Genomic DNA, 17,034 nt, shown 5'->3' on the forward strand with positions numbered 1-17,034 from the left:
ATTTTATGGCAAAGATATACAGGAAAGACATTGTAGTTTGACTTTTTTTGCCCATCCAAACTAAATGAGAATTACAGTGTTACATCTACTTTGAACCTAAACACTGTGTTTGTTGTACCGTATTGGAGTCAGCCAACTGTTTATCATGATATACCCTAGAAAAAACGGCAAACCTGGTGCTGTGTTTGTTCTGCTGAGTTACAAATGTGCAGCCAACCCTCGGCCAGATCCAAGAAGAGACACAGGCAACAGCTACCTCCCATCACCACCACTTCAGCTGCAACTTGGACTGTAAACACCTCAGTTTGTAGGAAAACACTAACACTATGTTAGCAATCACTAATTTAATTAAGTTCACTAATGGGATGGGTCTTTTTAACCACCTGGTCTTTAGCTCTTGCGTACAAGGGTGCTTTCAGACACTGTGAAAGAACCAGCAGCACAAGCTCATTAATGTGATGACAATAAAGTGAACAGGACCCAAGGTATCAAAATGAGGTGTAACAAGGGGAAAGAGCAGACATATGGAGCCATCTCAAGACATCATCTTTGTAAATCAGGAAGGTACTGATGTATTTAAACCACCCTTCTTTTCAGGCTACTTTATGAGGAACAAATCCCACTTCTGCAAAGATCAGTGGGACACAGTCCTTACTAATCTTTTCTAAACACTAGCTGCCACATTTAAATATTTAATCTAGATTATTACTTAATTTTATCTTCCCACCTTGGAAAGCTGCCACATGCCCTATATTCTCCCACAGCGAGAGTTTCTTTAGGAGGGCTGTCCCCATGCTCTGTTGTGCTCACCCAGTACCTGCAACACCTTAGCACAGCACATGACATTTAGAGGTGACAGAGCTAGCACAGGATACTGTGGGTTGCCATACCATCTAATCCCTACTCCTGTTATCTCCAGTGTAACAGCAGGATCAGGGTGAGGAAGCTGAAAACCTCTCTGCAGTATCTTCATCAGTTATCCCAAGGGGAATGATGGGTTCACTAGATTTACAGTATTCATGTTACTTTTTAAAATAGAAATGCTTTTAAAAAAACCTGCACCATGACTAAGTTATATAGAGCCAGGATCTCATACAGCATTAGGATTATTAAATACTAGCTGTGCTGCCTCCTGAATAAACACACCAACACGCTGCCGACTGGCTTTCACCAGGGATGGCAAAGCCCAGTACCATTTTCTCTCTAAAGGCAGGGAAGTACACACAGACCACACCCACAGAAGTTGGTGACCATTGCAAAATGGACCATGAAGGAGATCAAAAGCATCAGAGTTGAACTTATTCCTACAACCTTAATTTAGCATCTTTAAGCAGATCCGAAATTCAGCCTTCCAAACGACACACTTCTGTATGGGTCCTGCTTCACGTTGCACATGGAAAGGGTAATACTCCCTGAGAGAATAAACAGTAACATTCTCATTTATTTTCACTGTCCATTCTGTGGCCACAAGCTTCAGCCATTGCATAGAGATAGACACTATTCTGAATGTATGAGCGTTTGTTTCCCCACAGGCTGTTTTTCATGGCCGCTAGAGCAACCAGCTTTTTCAAACACTAATAAATATATCTGCACAACGATTCAGTAGGACACAGCAGCATTATTCCCATCTTACCTATGAAGTAGTGCTTTAATTGTACAGTCAACTTGAAACACACAGGATCTCATTTTGTCTAATGGAATTTACTGTTCTTCAGCAACTGGTATCTTCAAAATCCAAACCCTGTTGGCTTTAATTGCAGACTGGAGGAGTTGGACTACTGAAAAATCAAGTTTCAGAGTATCAAGTTGTGAAATAGAAACGTAGCTCTGCATGTGTTCTTTAATGAGTACTTTTTGAAAAATAAATATGCTTTAGCTTGATAACATTTATTTTAATGCCAATATCTTTCGTTCATCCTCCCTGGGGAACAGACAGTGTGAGCACTCAGCACTGTGCCAGGCCAGGGCTGTGATGAGCAGGAATGTGCCATTTGTCCTCTCCGAACTTTACATCACTTATGTATTTTGGCAGTGTATTTCTAATTCTCTCCTCTTTGCAAGAGCCATAGTAGTTTGTTGGGGTTTTTTTTGTTTTGGTTTTTGTTTTGGTTTGGTTTTTTAACTGCTAATTTGGTAATCAATTGTTTATTTTAGTACAAAGAAATTGGAAATATTTCAGAAATTCCAGTTCCCCTACTGCTTTTCTGCACTTTCCAACTGTTTATTAGGGACACATCTCACTGGATCCAAGTGGTAATACAGGGCCTCAAGAGAGCTTCCAAATGGATTCTAAATTGATGTTTAAAAGCCTTCTTTTTTTCTAAATGGAAGAGGCTAATGAGTTTTAATTCCTTGGAAGGTCAGCTACTTCAGTAAAAAGGGATTTTTCTATTACTAGCAAGTCATCTGTTTTGGAGACTGGTTTACTTATTTATGTATGTTCTGACCAAAAAGCATTTGATTAAGGCTATGTTTTGTCATTCAAGAAATTATAAGGAGTTCTGCTGGACCAGGTTTTACTCTGTAAGCATGCAAAAGGAAAGATAGGTGGAATGGAATAAATATACTAGCTGAAGGCCAGAATTTGAGCATTCCTACCAGCACCCTGGTATATAAGCAATTTTCATATGCTCAGAGTGCTAAAAACCCAACAAAGTGGCTTAGGAGCTACAAGAAGAACAGCAGGTAGGTCTTGCTCCCACACTAAAGCCAAGAATAAAATTTCAGATTTCAGTACACAACTTGGGCTCTTTACCTGAGCATTACCATGTCTGCCCGTGGTCTGGGTTTGCAAATTTCACATTAATATCCAGCTCAGTCAAGATTCTGCTGCAAATTATTCCAACGAACAGCGGTAGGTATGGGACCACCAGAAGATAAGGCAATGTCAGGCGGACAGGGCACACAGCCCTTTTCTAATTCTCCCTGACCATTTAGAATTTGGACAATCCTGCTCTTTATTGCTTAAAAACGCGAAGCCAGAAACATTAATGTCCCCACCAACATTTAGCTAGACAAAGGGATTCCTGATGCACACAAGAAGAGCAGCTGTTAAATACTGCTTTTTCCATGGAGATCTTGCAGCCACTGCAAATTGTTTGCTGTTCTGCCCCAGAATAAAGAGGTGGTACTATCTCTTGGAGGAATTACACAGCTCTGTTCAGCCATATGCCAGCCAGGGGAGAATAAGGTGTGTCACTGTTTCTTCCCCCCAGTCTGGAGTGGATCATCCTCCCCTAACCTCAGCCCCATCCTTTATAGGAAAGGATGCCCAGGGCGAGAGAAATTTTCCCAGTATCAAGAACAGAAAAGACAACTCTTCTGCCTCTTGCCACCTTTCTTGGGAGGGAAACTGGAACATCAAGTAAATGGGGAGGAGAAGAGAGGAAAAACCTGCTGTCCACCTTAAGGAGTAGCATAGACTGGAATATGGCTTGGTGGTCTGGAGAGCTTTCAGCTGCTGATGGAGCACAGGAGAGCTGCAAAGAGCACTGTGAGGGAGGACTGAGCCCTTGATAACATATCAGTAGTAGCAGAAAAAAAAAGGATAGACCTGAGGGAAGGATGATAACCTCTACTGGAGCACATGAACCCCGGAACTGTCCCCCAGTAGAACTTCCTCTTGACAAATGTGGTCCAAACATGGTCCATGCAAAGCATCAAAGCTTTGGCATTCCTTCCCAGGCACACTACGGCTCACTGCCAGCAAGAATGGGATGAGACAAGAAGTTTTGCTTTCTGGTCTCTGTGTCCCCAAAGGACAACGCTCCAGCAATAGCTGAGCACAGGTAGAGGCAATAGCAAAGCTGGAAGAGACCGACCACGACCACGGAGGGACGATGTGACAGACCTCTCCCCCCGGTGCTCACTGCATGGCTGCTGTGCTCAGTGTCTCACGGCCGTGGTGCTGCCCGGTGAGGACCCTCCGTGCAGGGACAAGTGGGTCTGCTGGGTGCCATCCCCTTCCTTGCATAACTGAGGAGCTGCAGGAGAGAAAACCAAAACTAGAAGCCTCAGCAGTGAGATTTATTGCTTGGTTAATAACATCCTTCCCTTCCCAATGACCCCAGTGAAGAAAGGAAAGGCAGAGTGGCTTTATCTTTATTTAGTGCTGTGGTCCTTCTGGGACACTTGAACGTGATTGCATCATTTTCAGTGTCAGACTTGATAAGATGCTGATTGTGTTTCTGCATTTTTCCATGGCGGAGGACTCCCCCGGCAGCCTGGATGGTTAATGGGAACTGACTGGCTCTCCATGCTCACCAGCGCAGTTCCCTTTGGCTTCCTGCTGTAGCACATTAACACAACAAATTAACATTGTAATTGCCTTTTAACTATTTATCACTGTAGAAAAGGGGGGGGAAAAAAAAGAAAAAAAAAGAAGAAAGGAAGATCACAGGCAATGGCCCAAGAGATGGCTTAGGAAGGCAGGTCTCTGTCTGCACCTCCCTTTATTTCTATTTATAGCCAGCCATTAAGTTATGCTAATAAACAGCCAACTGCAGGGTATGGTAAATCCCTTGCTCAGGCACAGAAAAAGCACTGAGTTAAATATATTCAGCTTACTCAACTCGCAGGACTGGTGTGATTGTTACCAAAACCACAAGGATCTAATAGCAGCTTCAGCAGCTTTCACTTGGATCTGCTCACACAGCAGAGCCATTGCAAGAGTATATATGTTCAGCATATATATGTAAATCAAGTACAGGATAAATAAACCAAGGAAATTCAAACAAAATACACAGTATCAATGACGCAGATTTAATTATTTTGGCAAAAGGCAATTTGCTGCAGTTCATAAACTGATTCATCTGGGAGAAAACAGCCCTTTTATCCAAATAGCAGCATAATGCATCTGCCACCAATTTCTCCAGAGCAATTGCGTCAAGAATAGCATTTATTGTAACTCTCCCTCACATACGCTTGGTTGTTATGCCATTTTCATGTACATGCAGCAGTTTCTAAAGGGGGTTGCATCAGGTCCTCACATAACTTATATATTTAATTGGATTATCCAATTAAATAATACAGCCTTAAATGAAGAGTCTGCTATTTCCTCGAGCAGTTCTGCGAAAGCTTTCATTGCTTGTTCTAGTGCTTAAAATGTACTAGCAGCACTGTCTTCTGCAGCTATTTTTAGGTACCCAGACATTTGTAAAGCACCCATCACTAATTTCTAGATGCCAATACCTTGTTTTCCTCATCAAATTACAGCAGCCAGAAATGTCACATTAACTTATAAAGTCACAGAACACAAAAATAATGACGGTGGCTTTATCTTTTCTGATTGTAAGCAAACACAGGATGAAAAAATGATTGCTGATGATAAGGTTTTTGTAGAGAAAGGAGAGGAATCCCACCAGGATGATGCGATTGCCATCCGCCGCAGGGCTGGGGCTTGTGCTGACCTGCACCCTTTGAAACGTGCCAGCACGTACCTGGCAGAGGAGCGGTCGCGGAGGCTGGGTAACCTCTGGGATTTCCTACGACTTCCCCAGCAGCCATGGCGATGGGATGGATTCGGTTCTTGGGGTGACTCATCGCAATTCATCCCTGGCCGCCCCATCCTGGCCGTGGGCCGTGGGCCCACAGCAGCTCTGCCACGTGAGCCAACGGGGCAGGAGGCAGAACCGGCTCCGGCTGGGCAATCCTTCCCTGAGGGCAGATGCTCCAGATTCGAGTCTTTCTACAGCCTTCAAACCAAGAATATACAGGCAGGGAAAGGCCTTTTATCAACCCTGAGCAGAAAGCGCTGGAGTTTGCAAATCCCCAGGAGGATTTCCCATGTGGAAGGGCATCACAATGCTCTGCCACAGGGAACGCTTCTTCCTGCAGCAAACCCTAGGAGCACAGTAATGCCTCTGGTTATTTTGCCTCCCAGTCCCCATCTTGGTAAGACATGTTGCCTTACTATAGATTTACAGTTTAATCCAATGTCTCCAAATCATTTATTTTAGCAATGATTGAATAGGTCTGCTACCAGAAGAAAGGCTGGGAGATGTTAGAGCACAGCGGTCTCCGGAGTGGTGGAGGAAGCAACGCAGTGGCTCAGCACTATGGTTAAGCGAATACAAACACCAAGTGTTATTACACAGTGTTTCCCAAGGGCAAAATAGAGGAAAAATGACAAATTCCATCTAGACTGAGCACACCGAGCAGACTTCACTGGCTACCGCAGTGCCGAGCTCCCTTCAAAAACCATCGCAAGGTCCAGGGATGCCAGTGCGGCAGCTTCACCCACATACCCTGACGGGACTTCACCATGAAGCTCTGACTGCCAGTGCTTGGTGCTCAGGGGTTTCTGCCAGTCCAGCTCTCCCAAAGTGCCCAAGCTTTGGCAGATTTGGAAGTGCTGGTCAGTGCCCCAAAACACTTTGTGTTCAGGCACCAGTTGCGCCACAACCATATGAACAGAGTTGGTTGCCTGTGTATGGCACTACCAAGTCAAACAAATGATTCCCTAGCCACTTTCCTCCATCCCCGACACTAAAAGGTAATAAAAAAAAAAAAATTTGGTTAATTAAAATATCTGATCTATTTATTTTCTCCTCCCTACCAAAACACACCCTAGTAAAGCACGTGAGAGACATTCAACCCTGCATCACCTCTTGGACATTTCCCAACTTCCCAACCCCCCCCTTCCTCCAGAGGGCAATTGGGTGGAAAGGGGGATATTCTGCAGTCATTAAAATTTCATTTTATTTTTAACCTGACACGCTGCCATTTCAAAAGCTCCCTGGTGTGAAGGGGATTGGCAGTCTGGGGAAGAGAGAGCAGAGGAGGCAGGGGCCGGTCGGGATGCGGGAGGCGTTTAACGCAGCAATTGCAGGAGCAGCGGAGATGCCGTCGGCACAGGGAGGGGTTGGCTTCTTGCCAGCCTGCTCCGCGCTCTGAAAAATAGCAAAGCTAATAACCTCAATTACAGCCCAGCCTCTCTGGGGGTAGCTGATGACGCCTTTGTTTATCTGAATCCCAATGTGAAAGCAAAGATTGTTTTCTGTCTGCAGAGGCATATGTTGTACAGATACTGGAGAAATAAGCAGTCCACGTAAGGGAAAGAAAGGTCAACTATACTTTCTTCCAAAATTCACCTCAGATGCAGACAGCTTTAATTCTGGCTCCTTTGGGCTCCCAAATATTTTAATTTGGCAGCCAAAAGGCAATAAGTCACCTGGAAGGTGGCTACCAATGTTTTATCCTTGGCTGAAACAGGGATGGGCTTTCACCCCACCTGCTGCAGCTGTACCACAGCCTGCACTTCCACTGCAGCACTCATCGCAAAAATGGGTCTTAGGGCTTTGTAAAGAAGCTTGGAGCTCATTCTGCAACAGTATGTGGGGACTGATTAACAAAATGTTTCTTTTATGAGTGTATTAGTTAGACAAGGATGCCTAGAAGGAATAGGCAGAAAGAAAACAGCCATGTCTGTTGAGATACGGCTCTATTGAACCATATCTCAAAGAGTATTTGAGACTTAAGCAACATTGTTGGACTTCCTGCAATTTTCCTCCTTGGTTACAAATGTAATCTACATTCAGGAAATCTGGAAGGATCAGGTAGAGAAATCATTACCTTCATCATGAGATGAGGGACCACAAAATGGAGTACAGCAACATCTATGCAGGGTCAAGAAAAATACAGCATGTTGTAGAGGCAAGGTCCGCCTATATCACCATGAAGAAAAATTAACTACAACAGATTTCATAGAGGATGACTGTCACTATAAAATCCTTTGTCATATTTAAGCACTGTTCCTGCTGATAAAATGAGCAATGCTTTTGTTTACGCATGGTTTCCCTCCGCGTGTCACTGGACACAGAGCCCTGCAGGCTCAGCGATTCAGTTGGGTCTGCCAGATGGTCCATATGGATGGTCCTGTATTGCAGTTTTAATGCAGTTTACTGTGCTACAACTTCACTTTATTTTTATATGAAAAGCCATATAAAGGCTCATCAGGACCAGCAAAGTCCATGAGGTTGTTCAGTTAGAGGTTCCCCCTCAGTCCGTCAGCACACCCAAGCAGAGCTGCCACCTAAGGTGCTTGCAGCAATATGCCTTCAGGTTGCATATGTATAAATTTCAATGTGGGTGAACTTAGGTAATCAAAGTTAAATTTTCTCAATTCCCTCACGAAGCAGAGGCAATCAGCCAGTACTCACAGCCGTGTCACAAGTCAACTCTGTGCCCTGTATGCACACACAAGAAACACAAGTCTTGTTCATCTGCGGTGGCATAAATCTGAGAAGACATCTAATAATTCCCAGTTCCCACTAACCAGATACTAGATGCAGAGACACAAACCGCTTCTTCCTAGTATAAGTCAGTAAAAGTACAATGCCACCCATTTTTTGGCAGCCTGAAGTTGGACAGGTTATGGATAAACATTACCAGGGTGTGTTAGATCAGGTTTACACAGATTTACTAAAATCCATAACTCCTTGCAGAAAACAAGGATATTGAGGTTATGCTGTCAATACATTTTGCCTATGAAAAAACCAGGATCTAACAAGCAATGTAACAACTCAGGTTAGATACCCCTGCCTCAGGCTAGGAGTCAAATCTTTCCTTGACTAAGAAAGCCTTGCAATTTAACCTTTGCCTGTTCTCACACATGACTGGCTTTTAAAAAATTACAGCGGAAGAATTGTGGAAGAAGGAGGGGGGAGCTATTGTATGTTTGACCTTGTTTTTTCACATTAAATAACAAGACACAGAAGGGTAGAGGCTGGGGTCTAGCACAGCCAGGCTAAAACTCACCACAGGCACACGCTGGTTTTCATTAGCCACAAAGACATGTTGGAAAATTCATAGGAACCAGTCATACCAGACCCATAAAACAAAGCAGATGTCATTGCCTTGTCCTCACTATGGAGCTGAGCATCACCCAACCATGGGTCTCCAACCACACCAGACCAGTGCTGCATTGCTCACCAGCAACTGGGGTCTTTACAGCTTAGGCTGCACCTTCTGACTTCAAATCATTTTTCCTCCTTTAAAGACAGTAAAAATTGCACAGAACTTAGAGCTAGAGGTTTACCCCACACATATTACCTGATTTTTCAGTAAAATCACAGAAGCACAAAACACATGCTTAGGTTCATCAGCCAAGCTCTCCCAAGACACCTCCAGTCCCCAGGAACCCAAGTCCTCTTCTGCCCGCCCCCACCCCCCCGCAGAAACACTTGCTGTTCCTGCCACATTTTGGCACAGCGATGATAACTGTGATATTAATGTGCCAGGCAAAGGCAGTGTCCTGGTTTCAGCTGGGAGAGAGTTAATTTGCTTCCTAGTAGCTGGTATAGTGTTATGTCTTGGATTCAGTATGAGAAGAATGCTGATGTTTTCACATGCACTGATGTTTTCAGTTGTTGCCAAGTAGTGTTTAGACTAAGTCAAGGATTTTCAGCTTCTCATGCCCAGCCAGCAAGAAGGCTGGAGGGGCACAAGGAGTTGGGAGGGGACACAGCCAGGACAGCTGACCCAAATTGGCCAGAGGGATATTCCATGCCATGTGACATCATGCCCAGTATATAAACTGGGGAGAGTTGGCCTGGGGGGGATCGCTGCTCGGGAGCTAACTGGGCATTAGTCAGCAAGTGGTGAGCCGTTGCATTATGCATCACTTGTTTTGTATATTCCAATTATTTTATTATTATTTTCTTCCTTTCTGTCGTATTAAACTATCTTTATCTCAACCCATGAGTTTTACTTTTTTCTGATTCTCTCCCCCATCTCATGGTGCTTCAGTGCTGGCTGGGGTTAAATCACACCAGGCAGCCAGAGCAGTAGAGGAAATAGGGGTGGCAACAGGAATACTGAAAGAAAAACAACCACACAAACAGAACTCAGCTTAACTAAACAATCCAAGGAACATCAAGGTCAAGAGAGACTTGAAAGGGTGCATTTAGCACAGGTTAGATACTCCAGTTCAAAATACCTGAGTGGGTGATGGACCAAATTACAATTTGGCCTGTCCTCCTGCAGAAGATGTAGTTCTCACTATAGCATCTTTACTTTCGTCCTTTGCTGATGAACTACAGTTTGTCATACTAGACCCTTGGCACCTGCAGAGGTGCTGACTGATCTCTGTGGGGCACCCACATGCCAGAACCAGGTCACCAAATAAGTACTTGGCACTAAGAGGGAGGGTGACCCAGAGGTGACACCAAGCAGCCAACGACCAGCCTGGGACTCCAAGGGAACAGGATTTGCAGCACGTCCCCCAAAGCGGTGACAAAGCCAGGGTAGAAATAGTGCTACCCCACCCAGTGCCATGGTACAAAATGCTGGTGTTACCGGTGCCAGAGGGAGATCTGACCTTGCTGTTTGAAGACCAAGTGGATAACTGTGTGCCCTGTAACTCCGTATTTAAGTAGCTCGATGCTTAAAAATAAGTTCAGCTAAATGTCAATGTAGCAACTCACGAGCATAATAAATTGTGCTTCCATTTTTAAGCTTAGAGAAATTGCAGACAGTAAAGGATGCTCCCCCCACAATAAGATGAGAAGGAAAGAAAGAAGAGGGGACAGTGCAGATACTGTTGATGTTTCTAGGAGATCTGTGGGCTCGAGGTTGATTAGCAGTTGACAGTGTCCTTTCTGTGTCAGGAGAAGATAAGCCGGGAGCAGAATGCTGCAAGCAGCTGATAGCAGCAATTCCCAGATCAAGGCTTATGGGGGCTGAGGATGGGGAGCAGGAAGGATTTCCCGGAGAAAATGACTATGATGCTGAATGGTTCTGAAGTTTGTGAAAAGTGCCTTGAGCTTACTAAATAAAAACATGTCACTGAAATCTTCTCATCCCAGAAAACAATTTAGTTTTAAACAGAAATCAGTATCTCCCAAATTCAAGCCCAGATACATTTCAAATGTAATTAAGTTTGCCAAGTAACAACTCCTCAGCCATTACTTACAACCCTAACTACTTAAAAATATGCAAGTTTATTCTTGAAAACATAAATCTTGCACTGCCTCCCCATATATTACCGTCATCAACAAAGGGACACAGGCTTCATTAACACAGGGGAAAAAACAGTTTTAAAACAAAGCAGTCAACTCATGAACTGTCTGGAGGTTTACATGGGAGTGTAGGTGACTATAAGAACCTATATGTATTTGATTTTTTTTTTAGCCTCTTAAAAAAAAAAAAGCTTTAGCATGAAGTTTTTAAGTAAAATTAAGCAGTTTATTTGTAGATGCACACCACTGTACAGGGGTGCAGGGTACATGCTGATAGTTTCCACATGACTGTGAAGAGGTCTCTATCACTTTTTGTGTTTCTTTCCATGGATGCTGTACAAGTTATTGTATTTTATTACAGTCCAGAAAGTTTAACCAAATCTGGTTAAACCTTTAAACACATACACCTGCAAAAGATCTTATCATCTGCACAGACCAAAATACACCAAAGGTATATTATTATCCTATTCTATACACGGTGTCAGAGTTGCTAAGAGGGCCAGTGATGTGCTCAAGGTTGTAATGATGTTTACAATAAAACAAAATGAAGTCCAACCCTTGCAGCTCGTCTGCCTCACCTCATTCACTCAACACAGGCTCTCCTCCCCTTGCCCTAACTCACTGGTCCTGCTGGGGGAGGACCTCGTGGGTCTGAGCTATGTCAGATTTAAGTTTCTTCCCCTTCCTTTGACTTGGTATTTCTGAGCTTTTCAAGGAAAGCAACAATTCAGATAATTCAAGTCGTAGCCCTGCAGAGTGCTTCGGAGTGAAGGCACCAGTTCAGCGCCACAGATGAGGGAGAGACAGGTAACTCAGGAAGGGGTTTGATCAGCACCAGGGATGTCACTGCTCTCCTGCAGCAAACAAGCTCATCTCCTATTCACCACCGCCAAAAGGACAAAGAAGGAGCCCTACCAGCTCTGCGGTCAAAGTACTACAAACCCTTAGTTGTCAAGGAAAATAGAGACAGAGAGTTTCCAAGCCTCAAGCAGGACCAGTCTCCCCCAGCCAGCTGGGGAGCGGAGGGGTTCTGCATTTCAGACAGAGCATCAGGCTCATTTCTGTGTAACAGCCCTGTAATTTAGCTATCAAGCCCAGGCCAATGAGGACTCAGCAGCCACAATCACCGTGTTTTTAGCCATCCAACCTAGCACAGAAACCCTTCTGTAATCCCCTTTTTCTAGCACATTATCTTTAATCATAGGCATAATAGAGATTCAATTGGAGCCCTCAGCTGCATTTTCTTCCTTATTATTCACAGTGCTGTATTTTCCTCAGCAATAAACAATTTTCCCCCATTCCGTTTGGCACTGATCTGCCTCAAAGTTCAAAGACAGTCTTTTAAGGTTTTTATGTGAGATAGAAAGATAGAAACTCAGGGCTTTTACCCAGAAAATTGAATTGCACAAAGCAACTTGCCAGGAGAGCACCCACTTTCTTTGTTCTTCAGATAACATCCCTGGAAATTTGACAATTATTTGCAGCCATTTGGCAACATCATTTTCATCCAAGAGCCCAAATCCCACTCTCAAGGGTTGCTCCAGCACATGCAGAGGCTATTCAGTCTGATGCTCTCCCAGAGCATATTGTCCACCTAAATGCTTTGTTACCAGAGGTCTGTGCTTCACCTCTTTCCTCTGGTACCTTCTCCAACACTTTCTGAACAAGCAACCTCTTTAAGCAATATCAGTATTCTCAACTCTTTAAAAAGAAAGTTGCCAAACCATGAAATTAATCCAGGCTGTGTAAATACACAGTTTCCCCTTAATTGACTCTTTAAATGCACCTGTGTCAATGCAGGCACCCCAGCAATGTATCAGCTTGCAAGACTGAAAGGTCTATTCCCCCCTAGAGGCATCTGGGCTAACATTTCATAAATTACAATCATGTTTTCCTTTTCTGTTAATATTTTCATTCCAAAGGTCATTTACCACACACACATACTCACAAAACAGGCGAAGGTGGTGGAAGCTGCTTGATTCCCAGACTTGGGAATCACAGTCACTCCATTAGTGATGCAAATCTACAATCTTACTACAAAGATAGATATATCTACAGCCAGTGGACTCACCTAGAAAAAGCTCCATTCTTCTATGGGAGCAGGTGTGAGCCGCTTCTCTACATGTATATTTGGCCACTGAAGGTATTGGAGTATCTTTTCTGAAGCAGGGTGCTTGAGTCGGGCACCCTCACCCTACAGTAAGGCAACCAACCTTCAGTCACCAGCCTTGGACAAGGAGCAGCTGCAGCCAGTCTTGCTCAGGAGGGTCACGCAGGTGATGTCTCTTCTTCCATGGGGAGCAGAAAAGACCAGGCTACACAGTAGTCGTGGATCAGTACAAAAGAGGGTCCCCAAAGGTGACCAGGGTACTACTCTATTGCCCCAGGGTGAACTGGGGTCTCTGACAAGGGGTGCTTGATCCCAGGAAAGCAGCCATCGCCTGAGCAGCATTTGGGTGAAGAGAACATTGTTTATACACACAGACCCGAGAGCCTTCAATGAATGGTTAATTCACTTTCTGAAATGTCTAAGGAACATAACATTTTTCTCTTACTATTATATTAGCCTGAGAAGGTTTGTGCACCCCATCCTAGAGGGTGTCAGAAGCTTAATATTAATTAAATAGCAGATTTAAAGTTATTTCTCATAATCACAGCTGTGATCTGAATTATTGCTTGATGATATTCCACTTTTGCCCGCTTGCTGCTTTTGATTGATTATTTGCATTTGCTGGTTTATAATGTACATGTATTGCTTTGAACAGAGGCATCTTTTTTTGATTCTAACTGCATTACATTCTCTGGTCAGATGATGGATTGGACTTTCGAGAATACCATAAACACCAGCCCGTTCTTGCCAGCATGATATGTATCTATATTCCATATTCACTTTTCAGTGTATCCTGTATTCAATCATCCTTATATTCATTTCTCCTGATATTATTATTATTAGCCTTGGGGAACTTGTTTTATAGGCTATTTAGTTTGAATTAAGCATGTATGTCAGTCATTTCTTGTTTCTAAAAGAACACAGATGATAAACGATAGGATTTGCACCTAGACTCAGCTTTGGACTAGTTTCCATCTTTACCTATATTGGAGTATTATTACTATTAGTAAAACAACTGCTGGATTCTTTGTCAAAACCTTCTGTGCACACATTCTCACAGGCTTTTTAGTAGATTCATTAGGCACAACTGGAAATTGCTTTTTCTTTCTACTAAGTTTCTTGTTTAATTGGATGTGGTCTCAACAGAAAAAGGTCTTTTGCCATTTTTTCTCCTGTAGGGCTCACTGCCACTTCCCAAAAATAAACTCAAGGATTGATCAAGATATTGATTATATTTCATCCATGTTTCATCTTCATTTTAAGCTGTCTATACATTGAGACTTATTGAAATTTTCATTATTTTTTAATTAAACACACTTGGTCATCTAGGAACAAATGAATGTGTAGACACTTACTCAGGATAAGTGTCTGACCATTCTTTCATTTGGCTTTAATGAGATCAAATTAGTGTACTGTTAGCGTAAATAGATCTGCATGCTCGGTCAAATGACCACATGTGCAAGTTATAATGAAATATTCAGACATATAAGCAGATGTTCCCCCACACTCCTCCTGATGCAGCTTTGTTAGATGTTAATGCTTTATCCCCTTCCCACAAGTTTTGCAGCAAAGCACACCTCACATGACACGATGCTCAAATTGTTCCCCGTCACCTCTGTACGTTTGCCTCCCACAAATGACTTATAGAAACGTCTCTGGGGATTTCTTGAGTAACTGGCATCCTTTGCGACAGAGGGGAGCACACTAGTGCCTGCTGTTCTGCACCCCTTTGGAGCGGGAGTGCATCACCTTTTCCTATTTTTGACTTGAAGCCCACGGATCCCTCTAACGTTACTGAGAACGGTCACGTTGCAGAGGGATAGCATGAGGAACGTCACTCCTCTGCTCTTTCCCGGGTTACTATACCAACTCAGTGACTTCTATTTACTGTGACTCATACAAAAGTTTTTCAGGGTGCTATCCATGGGGTTTTGTGACTTTTTGCTTCAAGTTTCCAACTCATGCTAAAAGTCACAGTGATGCATTTACATCACACCCACTTTCTGCAGGCACTTGCTGTAACATGACAGCCCTTTGACTTAAGCAGTGCAAGCCAGCGCAGTTGTGTCACATACCGTCGGACAAACCTATACATTAGTCAGCCACAGATCTTCAGGAATAGAAGTGAGCAGCCTAATGCACAGAAGCAGATTATGAAACTATATTGTCACATCTGCACTGGAAGATTAAAAGCTGTCAAACGATTATCATCATGGAAATGGGTTTTCTAGCAAGGTGAAGATTGGAAACAGCTGGGATGCCACTGCCAGAGCTGAACACTGTTAAAACTGGCAGGCTATCTCCTTTCTGTATCATTTTTACATAGGCTTCCAGCTACCTGACCAGAGATTAAGGCAGGGAAGCCTTAAATCAGGTCCACTTTTTCAGATGGAAGTTTTCCTCAGCCTTCAGTGTGCAGTAGACAGGATATTTGGGAAAGAAAATCAGATAAAGAAGTCATATCCCTCCAAATCTAGATAGAAAGCAAAACACCTGTGAGCCAAAACATGAACAGAAAGGAAAAACAAGCACCCACAACTGGAGGCTATGCCTGAAATTATTACAAACAATTTAGATGACAATTCTTGCTCTCTGCAACTCTGTAAGTAGCATATCTAAGCAAAATTAATCCCCGCAACACTGGCAGAATGCCTTTAAATCAAAGGAATAAAAAAAAGAAGCCAAGAAGCAGCCAGCAATGCACGCTCTTGGTCACCTGATGTAACAGCGGGCATCCCTTCGTGGCATACTGCGATGCAACCCTTGGACTATGCTGGGGACTTAGTCAATGCCCCTGCAGCCAAATTCATCAAGCGATGACTCAGAAATGGTTTTGAGAGCACAGACATCCTTGCGGATAGGACTGCGGGAGGGTGAGGCATAACGCGTTCTTTCCATTTAATCATTGCCAGTGTAAGCAGGCTATAGGACTCAATTTATTATGGTAGCTTTTAAAAAAATAAAACCCTTTAACCACCAGAGAAACAATATATGTCCCTGCGTAGGTATTCACACATGCATATGCCCATACCCAAGACAGCACAGGCAGAATAGGACAAATTGTGTGTGCTGAGCAGGAGCAGCGGAGGGGATGCAGGTTCAAAAGGGATTATATTTCTGTCTAATTAGCCCACCAGCTGTAGCACTCTGATGGTAGAGATACTTGCCAAGAGTCCTGATTCATTAGGTTGTAGAGATCATGGGCTTTAGGACAGAGGGGAGGAAGAAGGAGGGGGTGAAGATATTTTTATGCCTGACCTTTCTTAGAAGGTCAGGAGTTCGGGGTTTGTTTCTTTAAAGATCTAGGTCTTGATCTCAGAAGCAGCCTTACTGAAATGCTACAGCACCAAGACATAGCATTTGTAGGTACCCATGCTTGTAGGGTAATGACACACCAAGTGTCACAGGCAGACAGATCACTGTCCAGTATAAAAAAAACCCACAGCATTATTTGTGATAACATAGATTAAAGTCATGAACAGGCAGCGATGAACCTAACTAGATTTCCTCATTAGCTCTTATGGACATATTTTTGGATTTGCTCATACCATTATCCACACAACCACTGGAGACAGTGTCACCCTGACCACCACTGAAGCCCGTTTCAAATAAGAAACTCCACATGTAAGTTCATCAACAGGCAAAAGACCCCAAGATTTTGGTGCAGCTTTTTCTGCCAAGCTGGAGAAGGGGAAGGTTAGCGTGGGAAGCCTGTTCAGAAACAGTACATCTACCCAGGTCCTGCAGCCTGCCCTTGTGAGGTTTATTTAAAGTACACAGATATATAAAACATCTCATGAATTCCTGGGGATTCACGGTGTGAGCTTCTAATAAGTAAGCACTCAGGAACATTATGAAAAAGTCAGGACTCTTAAATAAACATTCATGCTGGGCACCTAATTTATAAATATTTACTGTTCAACTGAAATAAAAGCAGAGCCAGCACACCTCCCTGGCCAGCCACAG

This window comes from Buteo buteo, chromosome 2, assembly GCF_964188355.1.
Source record: "Buteo buteo chromosome 2, bButBut1.hap1.1, whole genome shotgun sequence".
Taxonomy (NCBI): Eukaryota; Metazoa; Chordata; class Aves; order Accipitriformes; family Accipitridae; genus Buteo; species Buteo buteo.